This window comes from Hetaerina americana, unplaced genomic scaffold, assembly GCF_022747635.1.
Source record: "Hetaerina americana unplaced genomic scaffold, ioHetAmer1.1.p SCAF_33, whole genome shotgun sequence".
NCBI lineage: Eukaryota > Metazoa > Arthropoda > Insecta > Odonata > Calopterygidae > Hetaerina > Hetaerina americana.
Genome location: NW_027286908.1, coordinates 2,894,037 through 2,907,522, shown reverse-complemented (window position 1 = coordinate 2,907,522; position 13,486 = coordinate 2,894,037). Strand labels below are relative to the sequence as shown.

General features: G+C 37.2%; 1 protein-coding gene and 1 non-coding gene across 5 annotated transcripts in view; both read right to left on the bottom strand.

Moving 5' to 3' along the window:
* Positions 1-13,486, bottom strand: part of LOC139691375 (rho GTPase-activating protein 15-like) — a 1,001,962-nt gene that overhangs the window by 690,761 nt on the left and 297,715 nt on the right. The gene's annotated exons all lie outside the window — the stretch shown is intronic.
* Positions 6,914-6,989, bottom strand: TRNAA-GGC (transfer RNA alanine (anticodon GGC)). Its single transcript has one exon. It is a non-coding gene; the product is annotated as a tRNA-Ala (tRNA).

Sequence of the window (13,486 nt, the reverse complement as noted above, 5' to 3'; positions counted from 1 at the left end):
GCACGGAAGTGTTGAATATCAAACTTTGACAGCAACAAAAAAGATAAGAACACATAAAAAGATCACTCACACGTTATTTCTTGATCATTCCGACGGAATTTAGCTCCGTCTTCATCGGAAGATATAATGAAGTAATGTCACGTAATGTAGAACTACTAAAATTAAGTACGAGGGTCATCCGGAAAGTAGTACCCGTTCGTGCCGCTGACGATGAAGTGCTGACGACGCGAGTAGCCGCTGGACGAGGTCAGATAGCTTCAGTGGCTTGTCTGCCTTCTCTGAGCCAAGTTGCGTGACGCTAGCATTGCCTGTGTTGTTTCTGTGATTGTTTACAATGTTTAAAAAAATTGAGAACGCCGCCAGTTGTGAAGTGAGGGCAGTGATTAAATTCCTCAATGCAAGAAACGTTCGCCCATGTGATATTCATCGCCAATTAAAGGAGGTGTATGGAGACAATGTAATGGACGAGTCGTCTGTTCGGCGGTGGTGTCGCAACTTCAACATGGGGAGGGGTAACACACACGACGATGAGCGTTCGGAGAGACCGTCTGTCATTACAGACCAACTGGTGAGCTCAGTTGACGAATTCGTGAGGAACGATCGGCGCGTCACAATTGATGACATCTGTGAGCATTTTCCCAATGTTTCTCGAACAATTGTTCATGAAATTGTTAAACACCATCTGCATTATGCAAAAATTTGTGCAAGATGGGTCCCTCGCGTATCTCAATGAGCTGGCGGCGAAGGACTATGCAGCAGGAATACAGAAACTTGTCACACGTTATGACAAATGCCTTAATTTGCTTGGAGATTATGTTGAGAAGTAGTTTAAAGTATCCTCTTTCAAATAAAATTTTTTATGTTTGTTAATATTTACTTTTGTGTCTTTATTTCACGAACGGGTACTACTTTCCGGATGACCCTCGTATATATGTATAAATATGTGTATATATATATATATATATATATATATATATATATATATATATATATATATATATATATATATATATATATATATATATATATATATATATATATATATATATATATATATATATATATATATATATATATATATATATACACATATACATATATATATATATATACACATATATACATACATATATATATATATATACATATACATATATACATATATATATATATATATATATATATATATATATATATATACACATATATGTGTATGTGCGTGCATACATACATGCTTGCGCGTGTGTTGCAAACACGAGCTTTCAAATTATTAGTGCATACCATTAATTAGTTTCTATTTCTACTTAAATCATTGCGCGCGACCTTATTGCGATAACCTGCGTCGTATATTAGAATAATCCTTAATATATGAATGCAAATTAGACTACGCTCTTTGCAATGATCATTAAATAAAGTTAAGCCTGGGAGAGTTTTAATCCCTAGAGTCGCCATAAATCCGCGATTTCACTCAAGCTGAACTTTCATAAGCCATATAAACCTACTGGCGCATATCCATTGGGGTCATACTATCTTCCCAAAAGGGAAACTTAAGTATTTAACAAACTCCTAGGTAATTGAAGGAATGGCAACTCCATCATAGAGACACTTAATTATATAAATTAAAGTCCTCTCCAATTAATTTGGAAATGAAGTTTGTTTGTAATTATTTTTGTGCAAAAAACACGACATTGTTATTTTTTATACCTGGAATCAATTGTTTTACTTAGTTTCTTCAACGCATTGTGTTAAGACCTAATAGGGAAAACCTAATGCATATTTCCTTCTTGTCGCCGATTCCTTTAGTATAAGCCATATTGGTAATCTTCAAATAAGTATAAAACATTTACTTATTGCTAGAAGAAGACTATCGGTTTAGGGTAAGTCTATTAGGAACCCTGGTACAAAACACTACTAAGCCCTTACTCCTCTCTTTCTTTGCATAATCACCTGAAATTGTATGTTATCGGGTGATCGAGATGTTGCGGTGGCTATCGTACTGGCTTGCCACCCAGAGGGCTCGGGTTCAAATCCCGGCGGTGTTGAATATTTTTCAGAGGTATCTCGATCCATACTTGAGGTGCTTTGTGGAGGGAACTTTGTGTGAGTAAACCGTCCGTCGGATGGGAAGTTAAGCTGCGGACCCCTTGGTGCCTTTAGTTAAGAGTAAGGTAATGCCGACGCCGGGTTTCTCTCCACCCTTCATCCTTTCCTGTCCATCCCCTATGGCGCATATAACCTCAGCTGTCGGTCACCTCCCCCTAAATACTACTACTAGTGGTGTGTTATCACCCCCTGCCACACACCCTAATGCCCTAACGCTGGATTGTAGGGTACATGTACTACTTCTTGTATTCGCAGAGATAATGTTTGTTTTGGCATTTCCTACCTAACCGTTTATGTTTAACTAACTCACCATCATGTTATATAATGGCAATCTGTGTATTAAGCTTTCGACACCCCTTCACTAACTATCAAACCACTTATCCCTAAGAGTATGTTTCCGCAGCACAAATTGCTGCATTAGGGATTTCGTATCGAATTCGGTCGAGTTCGCTTACTGGAGTCCTAACACGTGTGTTCATTATAAACCTTGAAAAGGTTGACGGAGAATGTCAATGGAATATATAGACATTTTCCGCTGAAAAAATATGAATGGCGACATGTAATTGGAGTAATATTTCCATGACCGATTGTGATTATCTCCAATGGGGAAATAAGCCTGACCAGGCGAGAGAAGGCATAGTTGCGTACTTCGTATCTCTTAACTGACTGAAAATTCGAAATTTTGAGCATAGATCGCCCTCACCGACTGACTCTTCACTCGGTGCAACAGGATTTTTACGAAAGATTCAGAAATATTTTTGAAGAAGACGATTTTTTGATGCAAAATTGACAAAAAATGAAAGGAAAAAATAATCACAATCCATATGTGTTAGCGGGTGTGTTTATTGAAACTCTGTATAGGCGAATGGATCACCTCGTGAGAGATAAGCGTCGCCGGTGATGTTATCCGTGGGAGGAAGAAAATTATTTTTCTATTTATGCATGGTAACTTGGCAAGCCACAGCTAGGATGTATGGCAGGAAGGAAGAATTTCGGATATTATATATATATATATATATATATATATATATATATAATGTATAACACTTAGCACTAGTGGACACAGACAAAAACACAGAAACACACAAAAAAGAGACTCACTATAAAAGTGTTATACATTATTATTCACGTCCGTGAGACTTTCAAAAAGTGTTATATATATATATATATATATATATATATATATTATATATATATATATATATATATATATATATATATACATATACATATACATACATATATATATATATACATATACATACATATATATATATATATATATATTAATACACACACACACACATATATGTATATGTATATATGATTTTTCGGGTACCAGGTCTTTCTGGGAAACCATAACCGGCACAGGGAAAGGAACTGGCCCCCCTACCCTGATGTGTGAATTTTCACACGCCGTATAGGGCTTAGTACTGGGTGATCTCTACCATCACCTACTAAACCGACCTTCGGGTTGATTACTGTGTTTATGGTTTATATATATATATATATATATATATATATATATATATATATATATATATATTTATATTTATATATCATTAGAGCCTGAGGGGTTCAGGCGGTGGAAAATTCAAAATGTGAAATCAAATAGGAATGACGCAGGAAAATTCAATAAAAGAGGGTATTTGTTTTACCAAAATTTTTTATATAATTTTCTTAGATTTTTTTCAGTTCTAATAAGGAAGAATTTATAAGGTACGGATACAAATGAAAACTTATTTAATATAGATTAAATTGAAAAATTGGAATTATATAGACTAAAACGGGGCTATTCATATCGACATATAAACTCGTCAATAAACTTAACGTCGTTCCCGTTCAGCATATTAAGGATAGGTCTGAGATTTTTTTAGGACCCTGCAAGCCACCACTAAGGTGTGTGGCAAGGGGTGATTACACACCGGACTACTTCTGACCCGAAATATTTCCTCCCCCTAGCGCGGTCGGACAACGTTATTTTGATTCCTAATCATTGGTGGGAAAAATTACATCTGTGTGTGATTACCCCCTAACATACCCGAGTCGATTGAAAGGTACCATTGTGCATGCGAAATGTTTTCAATTTCTATGGTCTCCTAATTTTTTTTTCTAAGAATCTAATTATAATAGAAAATTGAAACTTCTGTTAGTTGTCGACATAATCTCACTTTATAGATTCACTTTTTTCACAACGTAGTCGCCGTGATTCTACGGCCGCAGAAAATGCTCCTCTATACAACTCACTTTATATCTCATACAATTAACACTGCTGTTTTGTTAGCTTGTCCTCATATTCCTCGTAGATCTTCCACGAGAGGTCTTGTGTAAGGGCAACGCGCCCAAGTGTTTAATCGAGTCTACACTTCCTATTTCGGTATTCCTTATGCAGTAGTCGTTCACAATGTGCTCTGTACTGAATCGAATCGTAAGTGTCTTAACCTTGATATGTTAAGTTTTGAATTCATTAAAAACCGATTTCGATTCGATCATGAGAATCAACGTAAAAAACGAGTTTATTTTCAATTTAAATCATAAAGGGATGAGAACAATTGCTCTTCAATAAAGTGTAACCTGGGAATTTGTTGATTCAATTGCAATGCTCCTATTTTGGAAATAATACTAACTGGATTGTTTATTCTTTCGTTACCATGGTCGAGTTCGGTTACAAAATTGATGCAATTGGAAGAATTACGACCCAAGAATTAAGCCTGGATATAAAAAGTTAACTTTTTATTAATGGTCGAATCCGAACTTACAATACCGTATGTTTCAGCATTCTAGTACAACCATGTTGATAAAGAATGGGACGGGAAAGAGATCCGAGAGACGAGACAATGAAGACAGAGGAAGGAAGAGCATGACAGATGGGGCTCTTTTTTGGCCCAAGGGGGGAGAAGGGGAGATGCGTAATGGAGGAGAGTAGAGTGAGCTTTTTAATACAAATAAACGAGGGTACTATACACGGAAAGAAGAACCCTAAAGGGAGCGGGGAAGGATGGGGGGAGAGAGAGATATATATACTATAGAGTTCCCCCCCAATGTCACTCATTCCTCCGTTCCCCAGATTCAGTTTCGCTTTCACATATTAACCCCGCCCCTCCCCCCCTCGCCAACTTCCCGTCCTCGTCCCGTTGAGTAATACGGAGAGAGAGAGAGAGAGAGAGAGAGAGAGAGAGAGGAGTGCAACTTGAGAATGACGCACTCAACCACTGAATCTGGCAGATGACAGGGTGAGAGGGGGGGGTGAGAGAGAGACACACAGAGGGGAAAATGTGGGAGAGGCAATTGGCCGGGGTGTGGGTGGAAACCGGAAACCACACGGTGGGAATAACATTGGGATTATGTGCCCTGTCTAGTAGCCCAAAATATATTCGTCACAACAATGATTGACCTTACTCTTCAAAAGGTCAACAATGCAGGCCATATTATTTAACGTTTTGGATTAATTCAAGGGGAAGTAGAAAGTAGGAAGAGCTAAAAAGGTTTATTTACCACAATAGTATGTGCTATGGGGTTTGAGGAAATTTAGTGTCATAAGCTATTGGACTTAAAAGGAGTAAAAACGAGGTGTAAAATCTGGAGTGTAGTCCCTGGATCCATCGAAAACCTAATCCTAAGCTTAAAACTATGCTAAGGGTATTTATTAGAATAGAACTGAGTAAATGTGATGAAAAGGTTAAAGAGAAATGTTATATTACGCGGATCCTAATGAAGCCGGGTTAATTTCCGAATTGGATCGCGTACAGCGTAGGGGAGCTAGATTTGTAAAACGTTGTTATGATAAACTTAGTAGCGTATTCAAAATATCATAGTAGCTAGGCTGGGAATCACTCACGGAGAGAAGGTTAAAATTATAGATTTGAAGCTCTTACATAAATTGGAAGGTCTCTTTAGCAGTGACGTTTTAAATGTATTATTTATTACCCCCATTGTAGTACGGTAGGAGAGATCAAGCTAGTAAAATTAGAGGTTAAGTGTAGAACAGATAGATTTAAGATGTCATTTTTTCCACGAACGATAGGGGATCATAATAACAGATTTCGACCGGGGTATGGTCATGTTCGGGTAAAATTATTCTGGTGTGTATTCAACCCCTGCCACACACCCTGACGGTGGATTGCAGTGTGTGTGTGTATATATATATATATATATATATATATATATATATATATATATATATATATATATATATATATATATATATACACATTCAAACACGAAATCCCGCCAAACGGCGAATAAATACTCATATATACAGGAACATATATAAGGAAAAGGGATAGGAACACGTATAAAGGACGAACACAATAGAGGTGGGGAAGGCGGAATCCAACGGATCACAAGATTAAAAATATTTCCTCAACCGGGACTCGAACACCGGATCTTTCCACTTGCCGGGCGGATGCTCTTAACCACTTGAGCTATCGAGGATATGTAATTTACCCTGAGATCCGTGGGTCTTATATGTCGCCAAGCGCCCCGATTCTTTAGCCAAAAGATGGCGTCAGGGGGCTGTTTCACCCACCAAAGGAGAAATAGACAATACACAAGAGGAAAGGTAAGTGGTTAGAATTCATACAACATCATACAGGAAAAGAACAGTGCGTTTCGTGGCACGCATAGCCAGAAGAAAGAGATGAGCCACATTGGCCAAATACACATTCAAACACGAAATCCCGCCAAACGGCGAATAAATACTCATATATACAGGAACATATATAAGGAAAAGGGATAGGAACACGTATAAAGGACGAACACAATAGAGGTGGGGAAGGCGGAATCGAACGGATCACAAGAGTAAAAATATTTCCTCAACCGGGACTCGAACACCGGATCCTTCCACTTGCCGGGCGGATGCTCTTAACCACTTGAGCTATCGAGGATATGTAATTTACCCTGAGATCCGTGGGTCTTATATATATATATATATATATATATATATATATATATATATATATATATATATATATATATAAAACACTTTTTGAAAGTCTCACGGACGTGAATAATAATGTATGACACTTAGCACTAGTGGACACAGACAAAAACACAGAAACACACAAAAAAGACTCACTATTTTTCGAATTTTCGGTGGTCGTTGCCACCTTTATCAAGGAAGAGAGGGACAGAACTGAAGGGAATACGAGGGCTGGAGCGATGGATGGAAGGGGAAGGAAGGGAGAGAATTCCGAAGGGACGGGTTTGAAGGGGCAGCGTTAGAAGGGTGGGGAAAATGTAGAATGTGATGGGAGTGGAAGGGGGATGAAAATATAATTAGAGCAGGGTAATTAGTGCCTAATATTGATTCCTGGCCAGTTCCAGGACAGGAGTCATTAATAATGAGTCATACATCATTATAATTAGGACAGGAGTGCTAAGTGTTATACATTTTATATATATATACACACACACGAGGGTCATCCGGAAAGTAGTACCCGTTCGTGCCGCATGAAGTGCTGACGACGCGAGTAGCCGCTGGACGAGGTCAGATAGCTTCAGTGGCTTGTCTGCCTTCTCTGAGCCAAGTTGCGTGACGCTAGCATTGCCTGTGTTGTTTCTGTGATTGTTTACAATGTTTAAAAAAATTGAGAACGCCGCCAGTTGTGAAGTGAGGGCAGTGATTAAATTCCTCAATGCAAGAAACGTTCGCCCATGTGATATTCATCGCCAATTAAAGGAGGTGTATGGAGACAATGTAATGGACGAGTCGTCTGTTCGGCGGTGGTGTCGCAACTTCAACATGGGGAGGGGGAACACACACGACGATGAGCGTTCGGAGAGACCGTCTGTCATTACAGACCAACTGGTGAGCTCAGTTGACGAATTCGTGAGGAACGATCGGCGCGTCACAATTGATGACATCTGTGAGCATTTTCCCAATGTTTCTCGAACAATTGTTCATGAAATTGCTAAACACCATCTGCATTATGCAAAAATTTGTGCAAGATGGGTCCCTCGCGTATCTCAATGAGCTGGCGGCGAAGGACTATGCAGCAGGAATACAGAAACTTGTCACACGTTATGACAAATGCCTTAATTTGCTTGGAGATTATGTTGAGAAGTAGTTTAAAGTATCCTCTTTCAAATAAAATTTTTTATGTTTGTTAATATCTACTTTTGTCTCTTTATTTCACGAACGGGTACTACTTTCCGGATGACCCTCGTAATATAAAAACATATATTTTATATATACATATATATACATACATATATTATATATATATGATATTATTGAGAAAATGATTATTGGCAATTTAAACATCTACGAAAATAACCTTATATTTGTTCTATCACGGATAAATTCTTGGAACTTTTCATCTTCTAGTACTTGTGCTCCGCAGGAAAACTCCATTAATATTTCATCAACTTCATAAAAAATAAGGATATTTTTTAATATTTCTCGAAAACTCTGACCCAAGAATGAATACTTTTCACGAAGCGTCAGTCAGAAGTTTGGTGTCGACACATACGTAAACGATAACCAACTTTATGCGGACAAAATGTCACCGAGAGCAATGACGAATGCAAACAGGGAAGACATCATCCCCACCGAGTGACGTTCCATCCCTCAAACAATAAACTGGGTCACCTTGGCAACGCCACGCCACTAGGTGTAGTGGATCGAACGTCCGCAGAGAAATAGTGCCGGCGAGAAAACGATGCGGATGATAAAAAATAATTCAAGGGTGAAGTTCATCAGGATGATGAGCGCTAAAAAATGAGATCTTCCAAAATTTGAATCTAGGTAATGCATAGAGGTTCCACAGAAATCAACATGTTGAACATTGTTATGTGAATTACTAGAGATTGGCAAACATTGGAATAAATCAAGAAGCACTATTTTAATGGTAATACTTTTGCTAAAATCCAATTTTATAGAAGAATTCTACCTTCATACGTAGCGATTAAATACATACTCCACCATAGTAAACATGAAATCTTGTGAGACTCACAGTATTCAATTGTTAAATTATGTAAGACCAACAATCCAAACATCTATTGGTAACCGTACTGTTACAAAAACTAATTGTTTGAGGACTCCGCAAATGGCATCACCTTGGTAACGGAAAACGTATTGTTGGCTAATGGTTATTGCTATGGCAGTAGTCTATCGAATTAAAGTAGGTTTTATTTTAGGTATCCAGGAACTACTGTACTCCTAATCTTACAAAATATTATGACAAAAATATTATGACGAATATGATAGAAATATGTCTACGTACTTTCATGCCGTCTCTTTGCAAAGGCTATCTTACCAAACGCAACTCTTTTTTTATGTCCCTGCTTTTATGTCCCCTCAGCTAAAATTTTTCAGCTAATACTCCCAATAATTGCCTCCTTTGTTCAGAAGATACATGAACTCAAATCTCCCTCTACCTTCCGGAAATTCTATGCTTAAATCTTTCTATATCCTGCTTCTTATGTTTTTTCGAAATATTCGATATGTATTCTCATCCAATAAAAATGAATTAGGACGATTTTCTTACTGGGTTTTATTTTGAAGTACAATAAGGCTCACAGTAAATCAACACTTTCTTCGATGAGTCTAAATATATCGTAATTAGATCACCTCTATTCCATAATCGCCCGTTCTTCTTACCATCATAATGAACCATAAGCTGATTCTTTCAGTCACTGCCCAAACGGCTCTTTAAGGACTACACGGATGATATTTCTTGATTATGGAACATTTTAGCTGAGAAGAATCGACATTTTTAGTTTTTGAGGTAAAATGTCTTCATGTAATTACTAGGTTTTTCGGTTATAAGGAAGTAAAGAGAAAAACTGCGTAGAAAAAAGAAAATTTCATTAGGAGGAAGTAGTTAATGAGAAGGACACGAAGTAAGGATGTAAAGAAAATACTAACCAAAGCTTTAATATGAAGCGTAATTTTATACGGATCGGAAACTTGGCCGTCGAGACGGAGGGATAAGCATAGATGGGATATTAACGATACGTGACTATCGAATAATGGCGAAAAAATCAAGAGTGGAAAGAAAATAAATTATATAGTATATCTAGGTATGTTAGGGGAAGGAGGAAGAATATTTTTGGGAAGAAGACAGTAGACGAGTGAATTCTAGATGGTATATGTGTACCGAATGAAAACGATAAACAAGCGTATATGAAGCGTGGTTTAATGTCCCTCAGAAACCTGGCCGTTGTAGCCAGAAGTTAAGACTGGATTTGTTCATAAAATAAAAATACAATTGGTATTTTTTCTGATAATTTGTGACAAAAACCAAGTTCATTTATTTTTTATCATGATCTTTCACAAAGTGGAGACTAAAAACATCAAATTCACTAAATTTGTTGTAGAGAATAAAGGAATACGTCAACAAGATGTAAAGTACTAGGAGAAGAAAATGCGGGTAATGGGAAAAAGAGGAAGGGGAAAATGTTGGAAGGGGGAGGGGAGAAAATTGCTGGAAGAAATCTAAAGAATGGAGGGAGGAGTCACCGCAAGGCTAATTGATTTTTCCAAGGAATGTTAAAGACTACGAGTTGTAGAAAGATAAGAGTTACGTAAGCGTGATAGCAGGAGTTCAAGTGTGAAGGCGATCAAAGATAGCATGGTTGAAGGTAGAAAGTTAAGGGAATTGGAAAATTTCATTTCAGGAGTTTTATAGAATTAAAAAATTGTATTTGTGGGAAATTTTTTAGAATTTTTTAAGAGTATACATTCCGACGTAACTGGGGCGCAAAAACGAAAAAAATATCGATTACTAAGGTTCATCAAAAGTCTGTCTTTGTTCCGGAGAGATTACCTTTAATAAACTCCAAAGTACCATACACAATTTATGGGCGATTCACAGTTAACCAAGTGCCGCAAAAGTACTGACCTAAATTCGTATTTACCGCTAAAAGATGTACTTTACAGCCAACGACGTGATTGACACAACATCTTAACTTGTTCTTGCAATGACTTTATTTTAATGGGCCCTATTAAGTCCGGTCACGGTCGAACAATCAATAATAATGCCGAAACATTCGCACAAGTAAAAAAAAAGAGTCGAAAAAATAAAGCCGCCGTGCAATCTTTCCGCAATGATGATCATACAACGCTCCCGTTTCCTTCTTAGGATATATATATATATATATAATTATATATAATTTTTATATAAATAAACCAAAAGCACAGTAATCAACCCGAAAGCCCCTTTGGTAAGTAATGGTAGAGTTCACCCAGACCGACGACACGTGAAATTTACCCCTCAGGATAGGGGGGACAGTTCCTTTCCCTATGCCAGTTATGATTTACGAGGAAGGACGTGTGTGTATATATATATATATATATATATATATATATATATATATATAATATTTATATATGTGGGTCGCGGTAGTCCAGCGGGTAGAGCGTTGGACTGTTGACCGGAGGGTCCCGGGTTCGATTCCCGGGCAAAGCACTCTGGGCGCCCGCAGCTCCACCCAAGCTAAAGTGATTTTTCGGATACCAGGTCATCCTGGGAAACCATAACCGGCACAGGGAAAGGAACTGGCCCCCCTACCCTGAAGTGTGAATTTCACACGCCACATAGGGCTTAGCACTGGGTGAACTCTGCCGTCACCTACCAAACCGACCTTCGGGTTGATTACTGTGTTTATCTATATATATTATATACCTGTATATATATATAAATGTATATATATGTATATATATGTATATATATATATATATATATATATATATATATATATATATATATATGCTTCCATAGACGTAACACGGAAGTGCCGAATAGTACAATACACAGTAACACATAATATAGAAACACAAAAAAGAGAACACTCACACGTATTTTCTTGATATTTCGACGGAAACAATCCGTCTTCCTCTTGAAGAGGAAGACGGATTGTTTCCGTCGAAATATCAAGAAAATACGTGTGAGTGTTCTCTTTTTTTGTGTTTCTATATTATATATATATATATATATATATATATATATATATATATATATATATATGTCGCGGTAGTCCAGTGGTAGGGTTCAATTCTGTAAATATGTGCGTGTGTAACTATATATATGCCATAGGTGTATATATATGTACAATTTGCGTTTGTATGTACATACCAAATAGAAATTAAACTTAGGCAAATAAACAATGCAATATGCGCATTACCTCGTTAAATAAATAAGCGAAGGGAAAATAAGGAACAGAACAAATATAAATTTATGGAAGAAAATAATGGACCTATTCATAAATATCCCGCATCCCAAGGATTCAACGATTCATTTTGATCAGGATTCTGTATAAGAGAATATATTCTAATGCAAGGAAAGATACTAGGAGCACAACATCCCCAGGTAATGGATGGAAAAATTTTTATATTAATTTATTTTTATCTCCAAAAATGAAATATTGTAGAGAAGGTTACAGAAAAAAGTTCAATGAATCTTTGTAATTAACGTTGTGAAATGGAAGAGCCATCGCAAAAAGAAAAACGGTAGGCCCATGCGGATAACATTATTCTTCCTCATTTATTTTTAGAGGATTTAATAGGCAGAAACACAAAAAGCGAACAAATGGCGTTAATGGTTGGAAAAGAGTTCGTAAAAGCAGTAAATCATCCCACTCCGGTTTCGGAAATTCCAATTTTTTCCTATCTAACGCACAATTCTTTGCCGGAGACTGAGGAAAAAAAAGGATCAACCGCAAAAAAAGGGGGAAGCGGATTTTAAAATGCGCAAGTAAAAAAAAGCGAAAGGTAACTACTGACATCCATTATTAAATGGGAAAAATTCTGAGTGAAACAATTACAAAAAATATCTCACTCAAAGGGAAGATCCAAAAGCCCTTTATCGATCAAAAGATTTTTAGAGGAAACTCTTTAAAAAATATTTCTAGTGCACAAGAAATGTTACATCCATGCAGCTGATACGATTTCTGCAATACTACACTTGTTGTAGAAATGCACGAAATATTCTAATTGGGTCAGTCCAGATTATTATTATTATGTAATCTACCGGTTAAGGTAGGTTTTTGGATGGACATAATTACTAATTAAATAATTTGTGACTACTAAGAAAACACAAAATCCAGTATCCTACTCTACATCAGACCCCTCTTCATCTCCATCCCAATCCTATTCCTTCCCTTTCCTCGTTTGCCTAACGTTCTCCCCTCTATCACAGTCTTCAACATCCCACTGCCGGTCCCAATACCCCCTTCATCCACTTTTCCTGCCTCCATAGGATTTCTCCCAACAAACCCCTCTCTTCGCCCACCATACCAAGTAATTCCTCTTTTGTTTTCTTCTCTGTCCATTTCACCTTCTCCATTCTTCTCCATACCCACATTTCAAAAGCCTCCAGTCTACGTCTATCCTCCTGCTTCAATGACCACGTTTCCGCGCCGCACATAGCTACCCTCCATA